Source organism: Hemiscyllium ocellatum, chromosome 28, assembly GCF_020745735.1.
Source record: "Hemiscyllium ocellatum isolate sHemOce1 chromosome 28, sHemOce1.pat.X.cur, whole genome shotgun sequence".
Lineage (NCBI taxonomy): Eukaryota > Metazoa > Chordata > Chondrichthyes > Orectolobiformes > Hemiscylliidae > Hemiscyllium > Hemiscyllium ocellatum.
The window spans coordinates 40,463,271-40,478,177 of record NC_083428.1 but is presented as its reverse complement, the minus strand read 5'-3'; the positions used below and the strand labels follow the sequence as shown (position 1 = coordinate 40,478,177).

Below are 14,907 nucleotides of genomic sequence, written 5' to 3'. Positions count from 1 at the left end.
TCTGTCCATTGGATCCAAGTCCCATTGTACTCTTCAGATAACTATGTTCACTGTCCACAACACCACCAATAGGTTACACTTACCAAATAATTCCCATCCTGCAGATTTTATAGCAGAATGATCATAATCAGTTACTAACAGACACAGGCGATAAGTATTCAGAAATTAACAGTGCCATACCCGTTATGAAATCTGCTGGCATTAAAAGATATTACACGGACAATTCTGTAGATATCAACGATATGAACAAAAGATTATGGGAGTCTACTCAAAAAATAAATACAGCATTGGAACTGTAATAAGAAGATAAACAGCATTGGAACTGTGATAAGAAGATAAACTGCATTGCAATATCTTCCACAATATCTAGGTTCTATCTACAGGAAATGAAAACTGACCTGCTGCTAATTCAAACCTATTTTTTCAGCTACTCCTGACAAATCATACATCAGCAATCCTGACGCGCTCTGATCATTCTCTGATTCTACAAATGCAAATAAAGGAACATTTTAAAGGACTTTTCCGCAGATTCAGATTTGGAGTTTAATGAATTCAAATCCCAAGCTGAGATAGTAAATCCAATGGTGTTTTTAAAATCTGTGGTTGTGAACTCAACACTGACAAACTTTCATGTATTGCTAATTCGAAGTTATGAAAATGGTGATAGTCTTGTTTCTTAAGTGATTGTTTTATAACCAAGTGGATTGGTAGGCCACTTTAGCTAATCAGACACAGCAGGGAAGTAGAGCTCAAACAATCAAATGCTACATCTTTCTTTCCTGAAAGACGGAGTTATTCCGGTGAATTTCATGGCATCTTCCTACAAACTGCAAAATTTATTGAATTTAATATAAACTCCATCTCTCAATTGCTGTCTACAGGGCAACCTTGATTATCTGAATGACACAGACAGGGAGTATTTTGTTCAGACAATCGAATGTGCAGGTGACACAGTTTACCCAACCGGGACCTTGAGATCTTGTTCTGATAATCCAAAATTTGGATAATTGATGCTTGGATAATCAAGGTTGCACTGTATCCGATATCTGCACCAAACTTTTCAGTACAGTCACTTTCTTCAGAACAGCCCAATGCACAGTAGGTTAGTGGTGAGCACTGCTGTCTCACAGCACCAGGGTCCCAAGTTTCGATTCCAGCCAGCCTCGGGTGACTGCCTGTGTGGAGTTTGCACATTCTCCCTGTGTCTGCGTGGGTTTCCCCTGGATGCGCCAGTTTCCTCCCACAGTCCAAAGACGTGCAGGTTAGGTGAATTGGCCATGCTAAGTTGCCCCATAGTGTTAGGTCAATTTGTCAGAGGGAAATGGGTCTGGGTGGGTTACACTTCGGAGGATCGGTGTGACTGGTTGGGCCGAAGGGCCTGTTTGCACACTGTAGGGAATCTAATCTAAAATCTATTAAGTGTGGTTCAGCTTGGTAACAGTCTCAATTCAGTAAAAAGTGTGGGAATTCAATATGCACTCCAAAGACTAGGCACTAAATCTAGGCTGACAGTGCAATGCAATACCAAGGGAGAGTACACAGTCAGAAGTGCCAACTTTCAGGTATGTTGTACTGACCCACTAAAACACATGAAAATATCCCAAGGATCTATTTTCACAATAGTTGTGGAATTCACACTCGTATCTTGGCCAGGATACCTATTACCAAAAGGTGGTAATCTGGGTATTACCTTATTGTGGGACCTTTGTGTGTTCAAATTGATTGTCACATTTCCTGCCTTGCAGCAGTAACAATATTCCAAAAGTAAGACACAGAACTGCAGATGGTGGAGATCTGAAACAAAAACAGATATTGCTTGAAACAACTCAGCAGGTCTGACAGCATTTGTAGGAAGAAAGCAGAATTAACAGTTGAATTCTGTAACTTTCATCAGAACAGTTAACAGCTAGGAAAAAGGTAGTATTTATGCTAAAGCTTCAAACTTCAGTATAAATACTCCAAAGGTCATGAGCTGCACAGACATTTTGGAAATCCAGAGGTTGCGAAAGGTGCTTTGCAAAAGAAATTCCTTTCTTTCCTTCACAGTTGGAGAACAGAAGTTAAATACATCCTCGCTAATCACTGCAAGCCAATTACCAGTCTTGCTAAACACTTCACGGGGATAGTGGGGGAAGATGGCTTTTTTTCCCTACGATCATATCAATGTAGTCAGTTGGCTCAAGAACATTTTCTAGAGGAGGAAGATATCAGTCCTTGAATTATACATGCATCTCCTGCAACTGATGACAAAGCCTCACAGAAAGCTTCCCATTTTTAAAATAATTCCTTTGTGATAGTTTCATGTGCAATTTTAGGGCAGTGGTAGCTTTCTCACTTGGCAATCAGAAGGCTGAGTATAAGTCCCACTTTGGAATATGATCAGATAATGTGGGTTGACACTTGAGGATAGTAAAGTGCAATGCAATATTGGAGTAGCCTTCTGGGCATGTTGTTAAACTGAGGGCCTGCCTTCCTGTTTGGATGAAGGATCAAAAGAACTGCTTGAAGAGCAGCAGACAATTTGTTTAATGCCCAAACTATTTCCTAGATGTCATCTATTATGGATTTCGGGAAGGCGATCGACAAGGTTCCCCATGGGAGACTGGTTAGCAAGGTTAGATCTCATGGAATACAGGGAGAACTAGCCATTTGGAAACAGAACTGGCTCAAAGGGAGAAGACAGAGGGTGGTGGAGGAGGGTTGTTTTTCAGATTGGAGACTGGTGACTAGTGGAATGCCACAAGGATTGGTGCTGGGTCCTCTACTTTTCATTGCTTATATAAATGATTTGAATGTAAGCTTAAGAGGTATTGTTAGTAAGTTTGCAGATGACACCAAAACTGGAGGTGTAGTGGACAGCGAAGAAGGTTACCTCAGATTACAACAGAATCTTGACCAGATGGGCCAATGGACTGAGAAGTGGTAAATGGAGTTTAATTCAGATAAATGCGAGGAGCTGCATTTTGAAAAAGCAAGTCTTAGCAGGACTTATACACTTAATGGTAAGGTCTTAGGGAGAGGGTTGCTGAACAAAGACACCTTGAAATGCAGGTTCATAGCTCCTTGAAAGTAGAGTCGCAGGTGGATAGGATAATGAAGGTGGTGTTTAGTATTCTTTCCTTTATTGGTCAGAGCATTGGTACAGGAGTTGGGAGGTCATGTTGTGGCTGTACAGGACATTGGTTAGGCCACTTTTGGAATACTGCGTGCAATTCTGGTCTTCTTCCTATCGGAAGGATATTGCAAAACTCAAAAGCGTTCAGAAAAGATTTACAAGGATGTTGCCAGGATTGGACGATTTCAGTTATAGGGAGAGGTTGAATAGGCTCGGGCTGTTTTACATGGAGCAGAGGCTGAGGGGTAACATTATAAGAGGTTTATAAAATCATGAGGGGCATGGATAGGGTAAACAGACAAGGTCTTTTCCCCGAGGTAGGGGAGTCCAGCACTAGAGGGCATAGGTTTAAGGTGAGAGGGGCAACATATAAAAGAGACCTAACAGGCAACTTATGCACCAGAAGGTGGTATGTGTGTGGAACAGGCTGCCAGATGAAGTGGTGGAGGCTAGTACAATTGCAACATTTAAAAGGCAAATGGACAGGTATATGAATAGGAAAGGTTTGGAGAGATACGGACCGAGTGCTGGCAGGTGGGACTAGATTGGGTTGGGATACCTGGTCGGCATGGATGAGTTTCTGTGCTGTACATCTGTATGACTCTACTAGGGCCACATGGGTAGACGTGAAAACAACACAAAAGGGGCTAACATGCATTTGGGTGGATACTAAAGGCCTCCCAAATCGTTTTACGGTCAGGAGAAAGTAAAGTTCTTCAGTCATCCATCCAGCAGAACTTTATTTGGTGAGTAGGTAGAAAGCCCAACAAGGGAGGAGCAATTTTGGACCCAATATTTGGAAAGCAGTATTCATGCAGTTAGATCTTTGTTAGTTGGTATTGAAACAACGCTAGGTTCCCCGAGTAGATACCCATCATCCATTGCTGCAATTAACTGCCAATGTACAAATGTTCACAGATCAAATTTTCACTCTGTTTATACAACAATTTTTCAAGTAAGCTGAGATGTTTTGCAAGTAAAGTTAACAAAAATGGACATTTAACTGATGGAGGAAATGTTAGCAGGGTGGACAAAAAATTGGCTTCAAGTGTGTTGGATGAAAACAGGGAAGTGGAGAGGTGGATGGATGAAAGGGAATTTCACACCACCGTATAAGCTGAAACTTTAAGAAAGAATTCTATTTATTGAAAAATGAAAAGTTTTCAAAAGATGTTTATTCAAGGCTTTTTACCTCTCCCTTAAAACGACAATTCACAAGTAAACCAAAGTATAAAGGAAACAAAACTTAATATATACATGGAATGAAACTAGTGCAGTCTCCACAGTAATGCCTCAGCAATCAAAGTCCACTTGCCAACCACTCAGAACTCTCCTCTCTTACATTATAAATGTTTCCATTTACATTGATATTTCTTGTGAGTTGTCCAGATGAGTCCTAATGAAAAGCCTTGACAAAATGTGTCTGTTTTCAGCAATGCTCAAGTTTCGTGCTACCAAATGACTATTTGCATTCAGAAAATATAACAGACATGCAAGATACGAAGTTACATTTCCATATCATTTTCCATAAATTGCATTTCCATATTATTTCAGCAGTCTATTCATCTCTAAACACTCATTCTTCTTTTCCAATATAGCAAAATTAATGTTATCCAGATATAAACCAGATTCTGCTGCATCTGGAATTCTCATGCAGGAGATTTCTGGATAGTCATAAGAGTTGTACAGTACGGAAAGAGACCCTTCGGTCTAATTCATCTATGCTGACCAGATATCCTAAATAAATCTAGTACCATCTGCCAGCATCTGGCACAGATCTTTCTAAAACCTTCCTATGTATGTACTCATCCAGATGCCTCTTAAATGTTGTAATTGTACCAGCCTCCACATTCCCTGGAAGCACCACCTTGAATACGTTGCTCCAGGTCCCTTTTAAATTTTTGCCCTCTCACCTTAATCTATTCCCTGTGACTCCCTCCATCCCCCCCCCCCCACCAACCCGCCCTCCACTGCCAACACCTTCCCTTGCCACCACAGGTGGGGTAAAACTGGTGCCTACACCTTTCCCCCTCACCTCCATCCAAGGCCCCAAAGGATCATTTCACATCTGAGAGATTTTCTTGCATATCTGAACACCTCATCTATTGTGTCTGTTGGTTTCAATGTGGTCTCCTCTACATTGGAGAAAAAGTGAGGACTGCAGATGCTGGAGATCAGAGCTGAAAAATGTGTTGCTGGAAAAGCGCAGCAGGTCAGGCAGCATCCAAGGAGCAGGAGAATCGACATTTCAGGCATAAGCCCTTCTTCAGGAAACTCTACATTGGAGACAGGAAGCCAACTCACGGAACGTTTCAGGGGACATCTCTGGGACACACGCACCAAACAAGCCCATCGCCCTTTAGTCCCCCTCCCACTCTGTCAAGGACATGCAATTCCTCCACCTCTGCCATTGCCAAATCCAAGCCACCCGACATCCCTTCCACCTTGGGACCCTTCAACCACGTGGCATCAACATAGACTTCACCAGTTTCCTAATCGCCCCTTCCCCCACCTCATCCCAGATCCAATCCTCCAACACATCACCGCCCTCTTGAACTATTCTGTTAACCTTCCTTTTCCACCTATCCTCTCCAGCCTCCCCTCCGATCTATCAATATCACTCCCACCTGCATCTACCTATCACCGTCACAGTTACTTTGCCTCCACCCTCACCCTCCCATTTATCGCTCAGCCCACTTCCCCACACACCTCCCAAACATTCCTGATAATTCCCAAAACATCAACTTTCCTGCTCCTCGGATGCTGCCTGACCTGCTGTGCTTTTCCAGTGCCATACTTTTCGACTGATTTCCAGTATCCACAATCCTTACTTTCTCCAAAACTACTTCATGCCCCCTTTTAGCCCTCCCGATTTCCTTAGGTGTACTCCCACTGCCTTTATATTCTTCTAGGGATTCACTCAATCCCAGCTGTGTGTATGCCTCCTTTTTCTTGAGTAAAAAATGAGATCTGCAGATGCTGGAGATCACAGCTGCAAATGTGTTGCTGGTCAAAGCACAGCAGGCCAGGCAGCATCTCAGGAATAGAGAATTCGACGTTTCGAGCATAAGCCCTGACCAGAGCCTCAATTTCTCTCTTCATCCAGCAATCGCTACACCCACCAGCCCTGCCCTTCACATTAACAGGAACACACTTTCTCAATACTCTCAATATCTCATTTTTGAAGGCTTCCCACCTTCCAGCCATCCCTTTACCTGCAAATCAACTTCTGAAAATTTCTTACTCAATACTGTCAAAATTGACCTTCCTCCAATTTAGAATTTTAGCTTTTAGATCTGGTCTATCCTTTTCATAGCTATATTGAAACAAATAGAATGATGATCACCAGCCCCAAAGTGCTTCCCCACTTACACTTCAGTCACCTGTCTGCCTTATTACCCAAGAGAAGGTCAAGTTTTGCTCCTTATTCAGTAGGGCCATCTGAGAACAGTTTCATATACACACTTAAATTCCTCTCATCCAAGTCCTTAACACATGGCAGTCCCAGTTTATGTTTGGAAAGTTAAAAATCTCCTATCACCTGCAAAGGGGAATAATTCATATACAATTCCTTAACATTCAATGGCATTACCATTGCTGACACCCCCCATTGTCCATATCCTGAAGGTTACCATTGACCAGAAGTTGAAATGGACCAACTATAAGCAGGGCTCTTGCAGTAGAGTGGTAAGATCGTGATCTCTGTTCAAAGAGGGTTGGGCTCAAGTCCCAAACACTTCAAACTTGTGCCACATGCCTAAACAGATCGATTAAAAATATCTATAAATACTGTGCCAATAAGAGCATGTCAAAGGTTCAGAACTCCGAGGTGAAACTGACTTCTGACTCCCAAAATTCTCAACACCATCTGGAAGGCACAGTCAAGAGTGCAATGGATTACTCTCCATTTGTCTGGAAGAGTGCAGATTCAACAATGCTCAAGTTTCATTACTCCATCCAGGTCACCACTTCCAACAATTAATCTCCTCACTCCGATGTGTACCATTCAAAAAAGACATACTGCAGTGGCAAAGCAACATGCCTGCAACGGCACACTCCATCTACTATCTCTACCACCTAGAAAGACAAGGGCAGCGTATGCATATGAACATCAATTGCAAGTGTCCCTCCAAGTTACAGATCATCCTGACTTAGAATTATATCGACAATCCTTCATTGCCATTGGGTCAAAATCTTGTAACACCCTTAGTAAAACATTGTGAACGTACCTCGATCACAAGGGATTGCAGCCGTTAGAGGAGACAGCTCACCACCATCTTCCCAAGAGCAATTAAGAATAGACAATAAATACTGGCCTTGCCAGTAACACCCACATTCTACGAAAATAGAGTCCAACATTTTATTTGTCATCCGTATGAGTTAGGTATGACGTGCTAATATTTTTCTGTTTCATTCATGAGGATACCCAGGTTGATCTGAACAAATCATTCTGCAGTCCCTCTCCCTTTGGATAACATTCTGCCTTTCTAATCTTCCTGCCCAAATGAAAAAGTTCACATTTTCTCACAGATGCTCCATGTACTTTTTTTTTACACCAACTTAGCCTATGTCTTTTAGAACACTCTGTATCCTCTTTACAAAACCTCTTGCTACCTAATTTTGTATCATCAGCAAATTTGATTAAAATAGATAGGCAGTCCCTTCACCAAATACATTGGTATAGATTACAAATCATTATGGTCCCAGCAATGGTTCCTGCAACATTCTACTAGTTAACAATTTGCCAACAAAAAACGACTCATTGACATCAACTCCATTTCCATTAGGCAGTCCTCTATCTCAATACCCAGAACCCTAATTTTGTGCAGTAATATTTTATGTGATAGCTTACCAAATACCTTTAGCTGCTTTATCTGGTTTATAATGCTCCAACATTGGTGATCACGGTTCCAACTGCCTCAGTCCCAAGTTTTGGAATATTCTTTTTAGAATCTCCAACTTGCTTTCTTCCTTTGAGACGCTAATTCAAATCAACCTCCTTACCCAAACTTCTTTTCATCTGACCCAAAACTTCACTGTAGCTTTTTAAAAATTCATTTGTGGGACGTGGGCATTGCAAGCTGACCAGTATTTATTGCCCATTTTTAGTTGTCCTTGAGGTGTGATGGTAAGGTGTCTTCCTGAACTGCTGCAGTCCACATGCCGTGGATTGAATCCATGCCCTAATAGAGGGAATTCCAAGATTTTGACCCAGTGACAGTGAAGGAACAGTGGCCAAGTCAGGATGGTGAGCGGCTTGGAGGAGAACTTGAAGATTGTGTTGTTCCAGGTATCTGTTACCCATGTCCTTTTAGATCAAAGTGGTGTGCATTTGGAAAGTGCTGTCTGAGGCTCATTGGGGAATTTCTGCTGTGTCCCATCTTGTAGACAGTACACTCTACTGTGACTTCTACTGTGGTGGAGGAAATGGATGTTTGTCAATGTAGTGCCAATCAAGTAGCTAGTTTATCCGATATGGTGTCAAGCTTGAGTGTTGTTGGAGATGTACCCACCCAGGCAAGTGGGGAGCATGCCATCACACTTCTGACTTGTGCCTTATAGATGGACGATGGGATTTGGGACGTCAGGAATGGAGTTACTCACCATAATATTACGAGCCTCTAACCTGTGCTTGTTGCCACTGTGTTTATGTGGCGAGTCCAGTTGAGCTTCTGGTTAAAGACAACCCCCAGGATGTTGGTAGTGGGGGAGTCCTTTGATGGTAACACTATTGAAAGTCAAGAGGCAGTGGCTAGATAGTCTCTTTTTGGTGATGGTCATAGCCTGGCATTGGAGTGGCATAAATGCCACTTACCAGCCCAAGCTTCCATATTATCCAGATCCAGTTACACTTGAACATAAACTACTTCAGTACCTGAGGAATCATGTTAAAAATCATACAACACCAGGTTATAGTCCAACAGGTTTAATTGGAAGCACACTAGCTTTCGGAGCATGAGGAATCATGAACGGTGAACATTGTGCATTACCAGGGAACAACCCCATGTCTTACCTTACAAGGGAGTTAGGTCATTGATGAAGCAGCTGAAGATAGGTTGGGCCTAGGATACTGTCTTGAGGAACCCCAACAGAGATGTCCTGAAGGTGAGATGACCCACCTCCAACAATCACAACCATATTCCTACATGTCAGGCATGAGTCCAATCAGCGGAGAGTTTGCCCCCGATACCGATTGATTCCAGTTTTGCCAGCATTCCTTGATGCCACACTTTGTCATCTCACCTGTAGAATTTGGGTCTTTTGTCCATGTTTGAACCAAGGTGTAATGAGGTCAGGAGCTGAGTGGCCCTGGCAGAACCCAAACTCAACTTCCCTGAGCAGGTTATTGACCTCTTCTATCATTTTACTGGTGAAGTGTCATCAGTTCATACCTTGTTTTCGAAAAGAAGCACTTCAAAAGCTTGTTAATTTTAAAATGTGCTAAGTAACAGCTCTTACACAGATTACATTTTTTTCTGCTGAGTCCACCTATTCCATCCGGTGTATAATCCCCACTGAACAAAGTTTTAACTGATTAAGCTAAATACCACTCAAGTGGCATAAAGAGCCTAAAGATAATTACAAACTCAGGAATATGGAATTACATGAGCCCTGATAAGTCCTCTCAAATTCACTTGATCGTCAATAAAGTTAAACAGTGAGTGGGTAGTTTATTTGTCCATCATGATATCACAATTAAATCCAATCCCATCTCACATCTGCACTACTGATACATCTCCAAGCCACCAAAACTTAGTGGAAATCCATAGCAGTACTGTCAATTAACTGAATTAGCCTCAGATTAATGCTCAAATAAAAGCAAATTACTGCAGATGTTGGAAATCTGAAATAAAAACAAAGTGCTGAAGAAACTTAGCAGGTCTTGCAGTATCTGTGGAAAATGAAACAAAGTTTCAAGTCTGAGATGACTTGAAAACAGTTCTGACAAGGAGTCAGATCAGATTCAAAGTTAGCTCTTTCTCTCCCAACAGATGCTGCCAGAATTGCCGAATTTCTCTTGCACTGATTTTTATCTCTTGGTTCAAATGCTACCAGGCAGATGACGAAACATTGGAATTTTTAAAAAGGTTAGTATGATGGCACACTGTTGATGGTGATAAAAAGTGAACTGGTTCACTAACACCATTCAGTGGTGGAATGGTTGTTCAATCTTATCCGCTATCTGAAATGGCCTACCCAGCAACCCAAACGGTTCAAAAGCAAGTTTTTAAGGCACTTTTTTTCCATTCCCTCAGCCTGTGGATCCCAAAACCAACTACAATTCTATAGTTACCCACTTTTTGATAATCAACACGAAAGCTCACATTTAGGGTTTTCCTACTCCGTATAACTCAGTACCATATCAATTACTCGTTAAGCCATCAAATACAAGTTTACAAATTAATGACATGAAGGTAGTAAAACTACCACAACTGAAGCTAGATTGACAGATTAATGAAATATCCGAGATCTACTTTCTAAAACGAAAAAACATACCCCCTTTGAAATTCAAACATTGTTTGCAGCCCAAAGAAAAGTTTTTCAGCGAAAACTCCGTCAAAGTTGGAGATGCAACTGGATTGCATCCTCCCTATCCCTAATCCTTCCTATACTGAGTTATTGTAACAGGAAGCGGAGGGGACTGTAACTACTAAAAATGTAATTTAAATGGAAATGTCCGTGCCGCAAATATAATCGGAGTCAGGGTGACTCCGCACAGTCTACTACAAACACCCAGCCACCTTCCTGCTGGAAGCAGCTTAGGCCTCGCTGACAGAGGGAGGCTGCAGACTGCTGGCGGGCCTGAGGAGCGGGAAGGCCGGGCTCTGAGATACTCCGTCCAGCCGCAAACGATCCCGCCCTCCCCAGGCCAACCGCCGCTGGCGCTCCGGCCCTCTCACCATTTAATGGAACCGCAAGCCCCAGAGGCAGGGCCCGGGGCTCGGGCCCGCTGCACACGACTCGGCTCAGGCCTCAGGACAGGCGGGGGGTGAGGTCCGGGCTCCTGGCGGCAGCCGCCTGTCACTCTTCCGAAAAAGGTGTTAACTCCGCTTTGTCTCCGCAGGTACCGATGGGTCTGCTGCGGTTCCCCAGCAATTTGTTTTTGTTTCACACCACCCACCCGTCCTCTCCCTCACACCCCAATCCTCACCTTCCACAGGCCCAGGAGATGTCACAGACTCCCCCTCCGGCTTCATTCAATCCGACAAGGAGGTAGGACGCCGGACACACACGGTACCGCAACTCCGACCTTTCATCCCGCGACAAGGCAACCGCGGCCACAGGAGCATCCTCGCCCCGCAGAGAGGGGGCGCCTCCCGCGGCTCGGAGGACACACAGCGCCTCCCGGGACTAGGAGCGCACACTGCGCCTCCCGCGGCTCGGAGGACACACAGCGCCTCCCGGGACTAGGAGCGCACACTGCGCCTCCCGCGGCCCGGAGGACTCACAGCGCCTCCCGCCGCCCTGAGGACTCTGTCTCTGGGCTCGGTGGACTCACGGTGTCGCCCGAAGGATTCACAGCGCCTCCCAAGGTTCGGATGACTCATAGCGCCTTCCATAGGCGGTGGAACAGTGGCCACTGCTGGGAGGTGGGAGGAAAGAGATGGCCGTTAGGAGGAGGTTCGTTTGAAGTGAGATCAGGGATCGAAATGTAGCGGGAGACGCTGGACAGGTGTGAGGGAGTGGGCGGCTGGACAGGTGTGAGGGTGTGGGCGGCTGGACAGGTGTGAGCGGCTGGACAGGTGTGAGGGAGTGGGCGGCTGGACAGGTGTGAGGGTGTGGGCGGCTGGACAGGTGTGAGGGTGTGGGCGGCTGGACAGGTGTGAGGGTGTGGGCGGCTGGACAGGTGTGAGGGAGTGGGCGGCTGGACAGGTGTGAGGGTGTGGGCGGCTGGACAGGTGTGAGGGTGTGGGCGGCTGGACAGGTGTGAGGGAGTGGGCGGCTGGACAGGTGTGAGGGAGTGGGCGGCTGGACAGGTGTGAGGGTGTGGGCGGCTGGACAGGTGTGAGGGAGTGGGCGGCTGGACAGGTGTGAGGGTGTGGGCGGCTGGACAGGTGTGAGGGAGTGGGCGGCTGGACAGGTGTGAGGGTGTGGGCGGCTGGACAGGTGTGAGGGTGTGGGCGGCTGGACAGGTGTGAGGGAGTGGGCGGCTGGACAGGTGTGAGGGTGTGGGCGGCTGGACAGGTGTGAGGGTGTGGGCGGCTGGACAGGTGTGAGCGGCTGGACAGGTGTGAGGGAGTGGGCGGCTGGAATGGTGTCGGAAGAGGTGGCAAAGTCGGGAGAACAGTTAAGAATTCGGTCTGTGAGGTAAGATTTGTGTTTTGTATGCATAGTTTCTTTTGATTCTGAACTTATGGCATATGTGTTTTAGTGTTTATGAAGTTTAATAATTAATTCGTATTCATTAAGTATTTCTAAAGATATAATTAGATCAGTGTGACAGGGGGAGTCCTATGGTGATGAAGGGGGTTTGGTCTTGGGAGAGACAGATTAAACATTGTTAAAAATCACACAACATCAGGTGATAGACCAACAGGTTTAATTGGAAGCACAAGCTTTCAGAGCACTGCTCCTTCATCAGGTGGTTGTGTGATGAAGGGTCAGTGCTCCAAAAGCTAGTGCTTCCAAATAAACCTGTTGGTCTATCACCTGATGTTGTGTGATTTTTAGCTGAAAATGTATTGCTGTATCGACGTTTTGGGCATGAGCCCTCCTTCTCCTGCTCCTTGGATGCTGCCTGACCTGCTGCGCTTTTCCAGCAACACATTTTCAGCTCTGATCTCCAGCATCTGCAGACCTCACTTTCTCCTCGTTGTGTGATTTTTAACTTTGTATGCCCCAGTCCAACACTGACACTTCCAGATTAAACTTTGAAGACCATTAACTTGCTTTCTGTTTAGAATAATTTTTTTTGATCGGGCTAAAGATGAGATGATTGGAAAGGCCTGGAAAGCTTTTTTATTTCAGTTCACAAAAGTTATGTTTGAAATTGGATACGTAAAATCATTTTTCTTAAAGAAAGGAGTTAATTTTAAACAGTTAGGAAATAGCTTAACTTAAAATAGCTGTTAAGAAAAGAAGAACATCTGCCCTGGAGAGATGGTTCATGAACTGATTGTTGAACTCCATACTGAGTCTAGAAGGCTGTAAAGATTTTAATTTGAAAGGACCAGACCAAAGTGTTGGGATAAAATGCAGAAGAGGTTATTTGAAACTGAGAATGTCTAAACTCAGGAAACAATTGAGTAAGAGGCTATCAAACTCTCAAGACTGAGAAACGAATAAATATTAAATAAAATCAAACTCTCCTCCTTGTTGGAGTGCCATATGTGATCGTGTTCAGATACATGGAATTATATTTTTATAGTATCGTTTGAAATCTGTCAAATTGTGTTTAGTATATTTTATCTTTTGTGTAACTAATTTCTGTTTATGAAAACAAACCTATACCATTGCATGCTTGTGTTTAGTGGAAGATCACCTCATTAAACAAAACAAGCTAGATTTTAGTCTGGAATCTGACTTTAATAACATTAGCTGGGATCATAACATAACAGAAGGAGCATATATCTAACTGGAAACTTGGAAATTGTAAAATCCCTGTAGTAATGAATGGCTAGCAAATGAATGTGACAAGTCTGTTGGGCTGAATATGTTCAAGATTTAGTCTATGTGGAAGATTATTGTGAATGCTGTTGCAATGAACATTCAATTTGTTACATTTAAGCCTTTGAGGTGTGAGATATGGTAAAATGCATAATAACTTCCAGTTTAAAAACATTACAGGTTTGTCATATGTAGTGGAAGCAATTTAGCCATGTCTTCAGTCTGTGAAAGTTCTGTTTAGGGTAATGGCTTTTTGTGTGGAACATGTACCAGTTAGTTCGAAAACAAGACCTTTCCCTACCTTATGGTTGTTGTCTTTTGTCAATTTCAATACACTGGTAGCCAGGAAATTAATACTTTCCTGTATATTGTGGCATTAAATTTCTGAATAATGGTTAAATAACTTAAGGATATAAATGAATTCTTCTACATCTGCTTCTGTGTGCCTTCAAAGACCATATAGGTCAATACAAATACAGCAGAGTATATTACTACTGGACTAGGTCACCTCATAAAGTGTTTGTGAGAATTAAAAAAAGTAACAGTATAGCTCTTAAGACAAGAAAAACATCTGCCCTGGAGAGATGGTTTATGATCTGAAATTGTTGAACTCCATACTGAATCCAGAAGGTTGTAAAGTTCTTAAGGATAACACCAATCCAGACTTTCCAAGGGTCTATCATTTTAATTCTCCACTTGTCTCAGCCTGCTATACTCCTCCAATGAAGCCTCACTTTTCACTTAAACACTTCACCCTCTCCTGGAGTTAATTCAACAACATTAACTTTCAAAGTTTCAAAATATTTCAGACTGTAAATTCTATCCGTATGCTGTTTCTGTTTCTTTTCTCATTTCATCTGCTTCTAGACACACATTTTGTTTCTATTCTTTTCAAATGTTTTCTTGCTCCATTTCCATTCCCAATCATTCAATCCCTCCTGCCTTCAACCCTGTGACACAGCTGACTCAAAGACAGGGACACTACCTCTGGGCCTGCTTTACTTTTGTTTATATCCAGAAGTGCTATCACATATAACTGACTGTTTTTTTGTCATAATCAAATCATCATGACTTTTTTTTTGTTTGTTTGTAACTATTAACCACCTGGATCTGCTTTGTTTATTAGCCCCATTACAGGAAGGATGTGGAAGCATTGGAAAAAGGTGCAGAGGAGATTTACCAGG

At 43.4% G+C, this 14,907-nt stretch overlaps 1 protein-coding gene across 4 annotated transcripts in view; it reads right to left on the bottom strand.

Moving 5' to 3' along the window:
• The window catches only part of dpp9 (dipeptidyl-peptidase 9), a 108,165-nt gene extending 96,750 nt beyond the window's left edge, over nucleotides 1-11,415 (bottom strand). The window contains exons 1-2 of one of the 4 annotated variants that reach the window (XM_060846241.1): nucleotides 11,268-11,412; nucleotides 1,691-1,794 (exon numbers count right to left, since the gene is read on the bottom strand). The gene's annotated coding sequence lies outside the window, so the exon portion shown is untranslated. Of the gene's footprint in view, nucleotides 1-1,690; nucleotides 1,795-11,016; nucleotides 11,034-11,267 lie in introns of those variants that run through there. The other 3 variants (XR_009646188.1, XM_060846240.1, XM_060846242.1) reach the window with 3 other exon arrangements.
• Between the last annotated feature and the right edge of the window lie 3,492 nt (nucleotides 11,416-14,907).